We start from the raw sequence: 10,384 nt of genomic DNA on the forward strand, positions 1-10,384 counted from the left end.
ATTGGAGCAGCTGTGTTGGTTTCTGCACTGATTTACTGTGTGCTTCTGAAGGACTTAATGACTACAGTGGCTGACAGATCTTAACCCTTTGAGACTCAGAGGATAATGTAATGTGATCCGCCGTCGCCTTTAGGGCAACACACACACACACACACACACACACACACACACACACACACACACACACACACACACACACACACACACACACACACACATTGGTTAAAGTGAGCCGTGACTCACAGCACCTGTATTTTGTCTGAATCTTAGTTCATTTTTCTTGTGAACACTGCCACCATCTGACCGCTGCTCTAACTACACACCAGGACAGGAAACGTGGCTGAAAATGAAAATTCTGATCTTGATGATTTTTTTCCAGGGAACACAAATAATGTAATATGAGTCCACACATACATATATTTTTCTTGTACTAAATGAATATTTTATTATTTTAATATATAGTTGCCACTGGTTAGCTGGGTCAGTTGGTGTTTCTGTGTGGAGTTTGCATGTTCTCCCTGCGTTCGTGTGGGTTTCCTTCGGGTGCTCCGGTTTCCCCCACAGTCCAAAGATATGTGATATAGGTGAATTGGGTAAGCTAAATTGTCCGTAGTGTATGAGTGTGTATGGATGTTTCCCAGAGATGGGTTGCGGCTGGAAGGGCATCCGCTAAGTAAAACATGTGCTGGATAAGTTAGCGGTTCTTTCAGCTGTGGCGACCCCAGATTAATAAAGGGACTAAGCAGAAAAGAAAATTAATGAATGGTTAGCACTGTCGCTTCACTGCCAGTTGGTATTTCTGTGTGGAGTTTGCATGTTCTCCCCGCGTTGGTGTGGTTTTCCTCCGGGTGTTTGCTATCTCCATGCGCTAGAGGTGAACTGAATAAACTAAATTGTGTGTGTGTGTGTGTGTGTGTGTGTGTGTGTGTGTGTGTGTGTGTGTGTGTGTGTGTGCGCGTGCGTGTGCGTGTGTGTGTGAGTGAGTGTGTATGGATGTTTCACAGTACTGGGTTGTGGCTGGAAGGGCTGTGTAAAACATATGCTGGAATAGTTGGTGGTTCATTCTACTGTAGCAACCTCTTAAATAGAGATTAAGCCGAAGGAAAATGAATGAATAATATTATATTTTTAATATTTAATGCCAAAAAGTTAGCAAAATTTAAGATGGTAAAAGCTATAAATGTAGAAAACAACTCATATGTTCATTAAAGTTGCATTTATTTAATCAATACAACTATAAAGTACTATATTTGTAATACTATGTTTACATATCATTATAATTTAAAACTGAAATCTATTATATTTAAAGTGATTATCCCAGTCTTTAACGTCATACGATCCTGCCAAAATCATTTATATATCTTCACGAGTGGAAACTCCTTACAATTCTCTGCCTTCTTCAAACGCACCACTTGGACTCCATTTCCCACAACCCCCTGCACTGATTACCCCTCTACCCGTTTCCCATGACCTGTTTTGCGTTCCAATTCAAATAATTATACTACGCTCTAAAAGTATGTACCTTTTTTTTTGTGAAGGAAATGTATATACTTTTGAGTGTGTAACAGAAGAGTATGCAAGCTTTGAGACATACTACTTCCTCGTTAACAGATCATTATGTTGCTTAGTTACGTCCCCTGTCAATCATCTTGATATTTCTTTCATATGTAATTGCCTACCCTATTGGAGAAGCAGCAGCAGGATAATCCTCCATTCGCAGGTCTTTCATGCAGAGAAATCTCCTCAGGTCTTTGGATAATTATACATTCAGAGGTTAATGTCCAAACATATCTTTATATATATCTTACAGGAATATATATATACAGGAATATATATCTTTTATAAGTTCACGATGATGTTGTAGATGAAATATAACACAAAAACACGATTTAAATGTTTTCCAGTGGGCTAGATATTAATTAACAGTCATTCAAACAACTACCAAAGCCTTTCTACTTAACAGTTGGGCTCACATGTATGCCATGTTTGTAGTTTATTTACACTTTTCAACCACATTTGTAGTTCTATGAAAACTAGTCAACGGTATAATGGAAGACAAAGAAGTCTTTTAATATTCATCTTTAACCTTTCCAGGTTCTCAGGCATCTCTTTCGATCATGGCCAAAGATATGTGAGTCTGAATCCCATTATCACACTAAATGAGCTGCATGTCTGTCCATGTGTTAGTATGTGTCTGTCTGTGTGTGTGTCTCTCTCTCTGTGTCTGTCCATCTGTATGCCTCAGTAGTGGTCAATCAGAGAGGGTAATTCTGAGTTCAGCATGTTATTCTCCCTGAGGGTCAGAGGTCACTCAATCTGTTTGCGCCGTCACGCTGCTCGGATCCTCTTTCTCCTCATACCTCATAGTTTCTGTCTTTCACTTACTCTGCCGCTGTCTGTCGTTCTCTCATTCTCTCCATCTCAGTCTGTCGCTCTCTCATTCTCTCAGTCTGTCGCTCTTCTTTTTCTTGCACAGCTGCACAAACAGGAAAAGACTGAGTCAAACAATCAGCTCTGGGATTAAAAGTGCCCTTATTAACCTCTGACCTTTCATGTGGAGCATTCTAACCTGATCTTTCAGATGCTCGGTTACACAATTCCTGTGGGAAATAGATACTACAACTAATAAACACACACAAAAAAGCCTCTTCACAGTCCAATAATATTGATTAAAGTAAATGATCTAAATGTGTTTATATGTATTTTTATATTCTGGGTAAGGCATAAAACTAAAAAATGTTCATCCAATTAAAATTTGTCTGGCCGACAATTCCCATAATTCTGATAACCCTGTTAAAAAATCCATCTTAAACCAGCCTAGGCTGGTTGGCTGGTTTTAGCTGGTTGACCAGCCTGGTTTTAGAGGGGTTTTGGCCATTTCCAGCCATTTCCAGCCTGGTCTTAGCTGGTCAGGCTGCAAAATGACCAGCTAAAACCAACTTGACTAGTCTGGTTTAAACTGGACATAGCTGTTCTTGGCTGGACATAAATTCATAACAATAAACTCAACAACTCAACATTATCTCACTGGACAATGAAGACATTGTGTCACAAAATATTTCTTCTCATTGCATGTGAATCTGCATTGAAAGCTGAAGTGTATATCTGATGCATTATTGTACAAGATGTTGCTATAATGACTTTTTTTTTCCAATTCAATTCACCTTTATTTGTATAGCACTTTTATAATGTAGATTGTGTCAAAGCAGCTTCACATAGAAGATCATAGTAAATTGAAACACTGTCAGTCCAGTTTAGCTCAGTTCAGTGTGGTTTAATAATCACTACTGAGAGTCCAAACACTGAGGAGAAAATCCATTGATCAGCAGCTCTACAGATCCCGAACCATGCAAGCCAGAGGAGACAGCGTCAAGAAACTTCACCAATTGATGAAAGTGAAGAGTTAAAAAACCTCGAGAGAAACCAAACTCAGTTCAGCATGACCATTTCTCCTATGGCCAAACGTCTTGTGCAGAGCTGCAGTCTAGGCGCTGGAGAAGCTGGACGTCAGCGAGACTCGTCTGTCCAGTGAGCGTCACAGGAATCAGTCTCATGCTCTCCATTCCTCCATGACCACCACCTCAGCTGCTCAGGATATGGCCTGGTCCAGGATTATGGAAGCTTGGGATCATCTCGTCACTGGTCTTGGATCGAATCAGTGGCACTGCATAGTCTCTGAGGGCCTCGGGATGTGTATCCCCAGGAGGAAATAGAGAATAAAGAGAATAACTCTTTAGATAAACTGCTTTTTTCCCACTTGGCCTCAGCTGTAGTGCATTTTAAATGTATTTTTTATTTATCTCTCCAGACTGAAGAACGAGTGCACATTATTTTGTTGATTCCATGACAGATGAGATGCATTTATGAGAGATGATGAAGCTTAACCCTGAACTTTCCCCAGAACTCAAAACTGGGAGTCGGTGTATTTTGTCCCCTACTTGAATGCAATCAAAGACAGCTGGAATCATCTGTTAAATGGCTTTTATTGGAAAGATGATGGATCCCTGGAGCACATAAATTTGAATTACACTGGCTGTGAGGGAATGAAGCACATTCTGGTTGAGACGCAAGCCAAACCATTGTGTGCCCGGCTGCCAGAAGCACAGCCTGCCAAACACGTCTGTAAACCTCCGAGAGACAGACAGGCCTAAAGAGAGACATGAGAACAGAATCTGCCATGGCACTTTCCTCTGCAAACACACACGCTGAATTGACAAAGAGCTTTCCTGACATTTCTCTCAATCTCCAGCCAGATGGAGCCATACGTTCACCTTAAAGAGACAGTTAACCACCAAAATATTGATTTAATCAGCATTTACTCACACTCAAGTGCTTCTATGGATTTCATTCTTCTGTTAAACACAAATCAAGATGTTGTGAAGAAGGTTCAGCCATTGACATCCATAGTAGGACCAAAATAAACTATGGAAGTGAAGTCAATGGTCAACGTTTCATTGTGTTCAAGAGAAGAAAGAAACTCAAACAGATTTGGAACATGTGAAGGATGAGTAAACATTTCTGAAATGAACATCATCCACAGTATTTAAAATAATAGTTTACTCAAAAACAATAATTCTGCCATCATTTTCTGTCATTATTATTATTTTCATCGCCTCACAGCAAGGTCACTGGTTCAAGTCTCGGCTGTGGAGTTTGCATGTTCTCCCTGTGTTCGTGTGGGTTTCCTCCGGGTGTTCCGGTTTCCCCCACAGCATTAATTTCATCGTTAGTAAATCCAAATATGAGTGTGAAATCAGGCATACGCAAAGTTTTTGTGCGTATGCAGTGTTGATACATGAGACCCCTGATCTGCTGAATCATCAGTTGTCAGGCAGAACAAATGGTCTGCACAGAAAACGTTATGTACGCACATAACAGAACACACAAGAGTGTGAGCATGCACCCTCCCATCCGTGCTAGATGGAGAAAGCAATGCAGCCTAAGAGAAAGAATTGTAACATTTTACTGATAACAAGTTCTCTGAATTTAACTTACGGTTACTTAACTCGGTTATCACACAAAGCCACAGCTGTTATGGAGAAAAGTTATATGAGGTTAAGCACACAAACATAAGTTCATATATATATATATATAAATATTTGAACAATGTATTTATTGTTTTTTATTATGCAAGACAGGTAACAAAAAAAAACACAATTCCATTTCGTCGCGATTATATCCCACCCCAACAAAAGAACATCACTCTCTTCTCCCCTATAGAATTACACAGAATTCTCTTACAAGAGACAATGTTATTGCAAAACAAATATTGTTAGGTACCCAAAAACCATGTATACATTGCTGTATTTTACACATAAGTCACATTATCCAACAAAACAAAACACACACAAAAAATAAAATAAAAAAACACTATACTTAGCTAGTAATAAATGACCTCTTGTAATAAGTGACCAATATTATTGTTGTCAATGAAGTAATTAAACGGCTTCCATATTTCTTCATATACATCCATTTTGTTTTTAATAAAATATGTTACTTTTTCCATGTCCATACATTGTGCCATGGCATTAATCCAAGTTCCAATAGATGGTGGATCAGGGCTTTTCCAGCTAAGAGCTATTATTCTTTTAGCTTGTAATATAGCATAATCTATGAATTTGCGCTGCTGAAGATTTAGTTTAAGGTTCTTTGGATATAAATGTAGCAAAATCAGTTTTGCATCTAGTGGAATATTCAAGGGTACAATTATCTTTGTAATATTAATCACTTCCACCCAAAAGTCTCTAATAATGTTGCATTCCCAAACACAATGCACAAATGAACCCTGAGCCGCTCTGCATTTAAAGCATGTATCAGCAATATTTTTATTAAACCTATTTAGTTTGACAGGAGTTATGTAAGTCTGCATCAACCAGTTATATTGAAGTAGTTTTAATCTAACGCTCCCTAACTGTTTCTGAGAGTTTTGATAAGTTCATATATTTGATTAAAACAAGATTAAATTATTAATGCATAAAACAAAGTTAGAAAACATCATCATTCCTTCAACACAATCGATCATAATATTCTCCTTGATAGGCTTGAAAATGATGTTGCTGTTACAGGATTTGATATCTGAACGTTATCAATTTGTATCAGTTAATGAAGAGGCATCAAACAGATCAAAAGTACACTGTGGGGTACCACAAGGCTCAGTTCTTGGTGTCTTACTTTTTACATTTTATACACTACCGCTAGACAAAGTCATTGAAAAACATGAGTTAGTTCCCACTGTTATGCCGATGATACACAACTTTATATCTCCTCTAATCCTGATAATTTGTATGAAATTACAAAATTAACAGACTATATAGCTGATATAAAAATTGGATGATTAAAAACTTTTCATTACTAAATTCAGATAAAACTGAGGTCTTGCTTATTGGACCCAAAAAATCTCACACACAAAAGCCTAGAACACTGTTTAACCCTTGATGGATTCTCAGTTCAGTCTTCATCTTCAGTAAAAAATGTGGAGGTGATTTTTGATAGCAACTTGTAATTTGAAGGCCAGATTTCAAGCATCTGCAAAACTGCATTTTTTTTTTCTTAAAAATGTTGCCAAGCCTCGACATGCTATCAATGTCTTATGTGGAAAAGCTTACTCATGCTTTCATGACCTCTAGGTTAGACTATTGTAATGCGTTACAAGGCGGTTGCCCTGTAGGCCTAATTAACAAACTTCAGCTGGTTCAAAATGTAGCTGCTAGAGTGCTTTCTAGAACAAAGCAAGATGGCATCTACGCTTATGTTAGTATGTTTTTCATTATCCAGAGATCTCCATAATCCTAGATCAGGCCGTATCCTGAGCAGCTGCTGTGATGGTCATGAAGGAGCGGAGAGCATGAGACTGATTCCTGAAAGACCGACCCCAGTGACAGACGAGTCTCCTCATTGATTCTGTGGGCCAGCCTGAACACCCACTGGTGACCTACTCATGCCTGCAGCTTCTCCACGATGGACGTCCTGTATTCTCCAGCCTTTGGTGCCTAGACTGCAGCTCTGCACAGGAAGTTTGGCCAGAGGAGAAATGGTTGTGCCTGGCTTCTCTCAAGGTTTTTTTTTCTTCACTTTCGTCAATTGGTGACGTTTGTTCCTCACCTTGTCAACACTGGCTTGCTTGCTTAAGCTTGTGGAGCTGCACATTGATGGATTTGCTCTTTAATGTTTGGACTTTCAGCAGTGAAAAATAAACCAAACTGAACTGAACTAAACTGAACTTCAATTCTAAAAACTGGAATCAAAATGTCTTTGGCTGTGGAGTATATTTCTCAAAAAATACTTGGTTTAAGTCTAACTCAACCAGTTACAGAGCAAACTTTTAAATGAATGAATTTCCCTTTTATAAAAATGACAGTAATAATCCGAAGCAATGAAATGTTGCTGCTGGCTGTCATCAGACAATATCTGAGGCAAAAAACACGCTAACTGGCAAATCAGATGCATGTTTTTAAAGATATATTAGAGATTTCTGCTCAGCTAAAGTTTAAAGTTTTTAAAGAAAACCCCTATTTAAAGGATTTATTGTAAAGCGTTCATTTAGGAAGTATCGCAAATGTGTTTCTTTTTTCTTTTTTTTGCTAGCCTGTTCAAAATTTGAAGTTTATGTTATGTGATTAATTTTCTAGGCTTGTGCTTTCTATATCTACTTTAGTAAATAGATAACATTTATAGTAAATATACATCAAATAGTGGAAAATTAGACCAATAATAATAATAATAGCAAAACATTTCTTTGTGAGGCAATAAAATATATGGAGCCTTTAGGATTGCTATATAATACTCTGTTAAAATAGTTAGGTTAAAAATACCCCAACATATAACCCAACTATAGGTTATTTTAGCGCCTTTCAAACCATGGGTTATTTTAACCCAATGCATTGAGTTATATAATTTAACCCAATGTGTGGGTTATTTTGATTAAATGTCATTTTTTTCCAATCTGGTATTACTATTGCTACTATTACTAGTACTACTATTAATTTAATAATTATGGCTGTGTAAATAAATAACACACAGTACTCAAAAATATTAAAAATGCTTTTTTACATTACATTTTACTTCCAGATGCTTTTGATAAAATAAATCAAGAATCATAAAAACAATGAAGAAACAGAACAAAGTGCATACAGTGATAAACTGTGCAAGCAGAAAATCATGTGTTGATTGAGTAGAATATGGACCTCTGTGTGTAGAGACTGTCCAGCAGCTGTAGCAGGGTTCACTTAGTGTTCACAATCTACAATATATTTTAACCACCTCCAAACGCTTCTGGTGAAATGGATAATAAAACACGACAGGTAGAGGTAATCTGTTAAAAAAAATAGATAAACTTTATAACGCAAAAACAACATTACGCACACATAATAATACGTCTGTTTTGTGTCAGTTAACTTGAAATTCAAAATTTTAACCCAACTGGTTGAGTTATTAAATAAATAATCAAATAAAGGTTAAAGATAACCCAACAAAGCACCAAATATTTAACTCAACTGGTTGAGTTATTAATAAATAACCTAATAAATGTTAAAAATAACCCAACAAAGCACCAAATATTTAACTCAACTGGTTGAGTTATTAATAAATAACCTAATAAAGGTTAAAAATAACCCAACAAAGCACCAAATATTTAACTCAACTGGTTGAGTTATTAATAAATAACCTAATAAAGGTTCCAAAATAAACCAACAAAGCACCAAATATTTAACTCAACTGGTTGAGTTATTAATAAATAACCTAATAAAGGTTAAAAATAACCCAACAAAGCACTAAATATTTAACTCAACTGGTTGAGTTATTAATAAATAACCTAATAAAGGTTAAAAATAACCCAACAAAGCACCAAATATTTAACTCAACTGGTTGAGTTATTAATAAATAACCTAATAAAGGTTAAAAATAACCCAGCAAAGCACCAAATATGTTTAACTCAACCACTGGGCTAAATAAATAACTCAATTCTTTTTTTTACAGTGCATGTTTGTAATCTTTTGTTCTGTTTAGGGGTAGTGGAAAAAAATATGTACAGTATAAAAATCATTGTCTATGAGAAGTCCCTATAAAGATAGCTGTACAAGTGTGTGTTATCTAGAATTTCACAAAAGTAAATAGTGTCAGAATATTTAAAGTTCAAAAGAACCGTCCCTTTAAGAGCCATAAAGACTGTCGCCATTGTTGCAACACAATACAGAACAAACACAATAAAAACCCAGGATGTTTACTGGTGTGTAACACCTTTTTAACATTTATACCTCCTTATTCACCCCACGTCACTCACGCACATTAATTTGACTTCACAGCACTTGTTCGGGAACACCGGTCAAGCGTTTGTCAGCAATTTCCTCTGGATGCCCGTCAGACTCTGATCCTGGTCTATGCTGGATAAAATTACCCTCACGGTGACTAGCCCGCCGTATTTATCATCACGTGTGTAAATCAGTCGCCTTTTTACCACCTCTGTGTGTGGGAACGCAGTAAAAGTGGTCACAGAGAGAAACACATCCGGTGCGGCCAGTGGGATTTATTGGGCCTGAGTGGATTGTGGGAAGGATCTTGGATACTGGACTCCAGCAGAGACCTTGAGGAGGGCTTCAGGAAGAAAGTGTTTTTCTGTCTGACTTTTCCTTTTCAGTCTGTGTCTGTCTGCCTTCTTTCTTTCTTCCTTTCTAGCTTTTCAACTAAATCATTTAGCTTTGGCCATTTTCAGATTTTTGCCATTTGTATGTTTTAGGGGCTTTGCATTCAAACAAAATTAAAGTGATGTTTTATAAACAAATTTCGGGAGGAGCACGCGCAGAAGTTTCAGTATCAAATACGTCATTGACAATTATTCTATTATCCAATCAGTTCTTGACCAAACCCCTATATATACCAAACATGTCTTACCTGCAGCATCTTACGACTTTAGCATCCCTCCACCACCCCGTCACCTCACCTCTTAAGCATTACAATCCCGGGGGGAGCGTTCTGGGGCCGGGCTAGATACTTCGCTCGAATCCCTATTCCTCTTTGTTTCCTGATAAGAGGAATAACTCGAGTTTGGGTGTCTTCCCCGAGCTCAGAGCCCTCTCCCCGGACAGCACGCCAAATACGCTTTATTCTGAAACTATTGCAAGTGTGAACTCGTGAAATTGCCCTTAAACATAGATTTTGCGGCTAACTCCAGAACAAGATTTACCATCATTAATGTATATAATGGCATAATGATAGACTAAATGAATTAAACAATGCATTTCAGTATCGCATTCCAGTGTGTATTATTGTTATACAGTGTGTGAAATTATAATAATTATCATAAAGCAATTTCCCACTGCTGGATTGTGGCTGGAAGGGCATCCGCTCCGTAAAACATATGCCAGAGTACTTGACGATTTATTCCACTTTG

Source organism: Danio aesculapii, chromosome 3 (genome assembly GCF_903798145.1).
Source record: "Danio aesculapii chromosome 3, fDanAes4.1, whole genome shotgun sequence".
In the NCBI taxonomy this organism is placed as follows: Eukaryota; Metazoa; Chordata; class Actinopteri; order Cypriniformes; family Danionidae; genus Danio; species Danio aesculapii.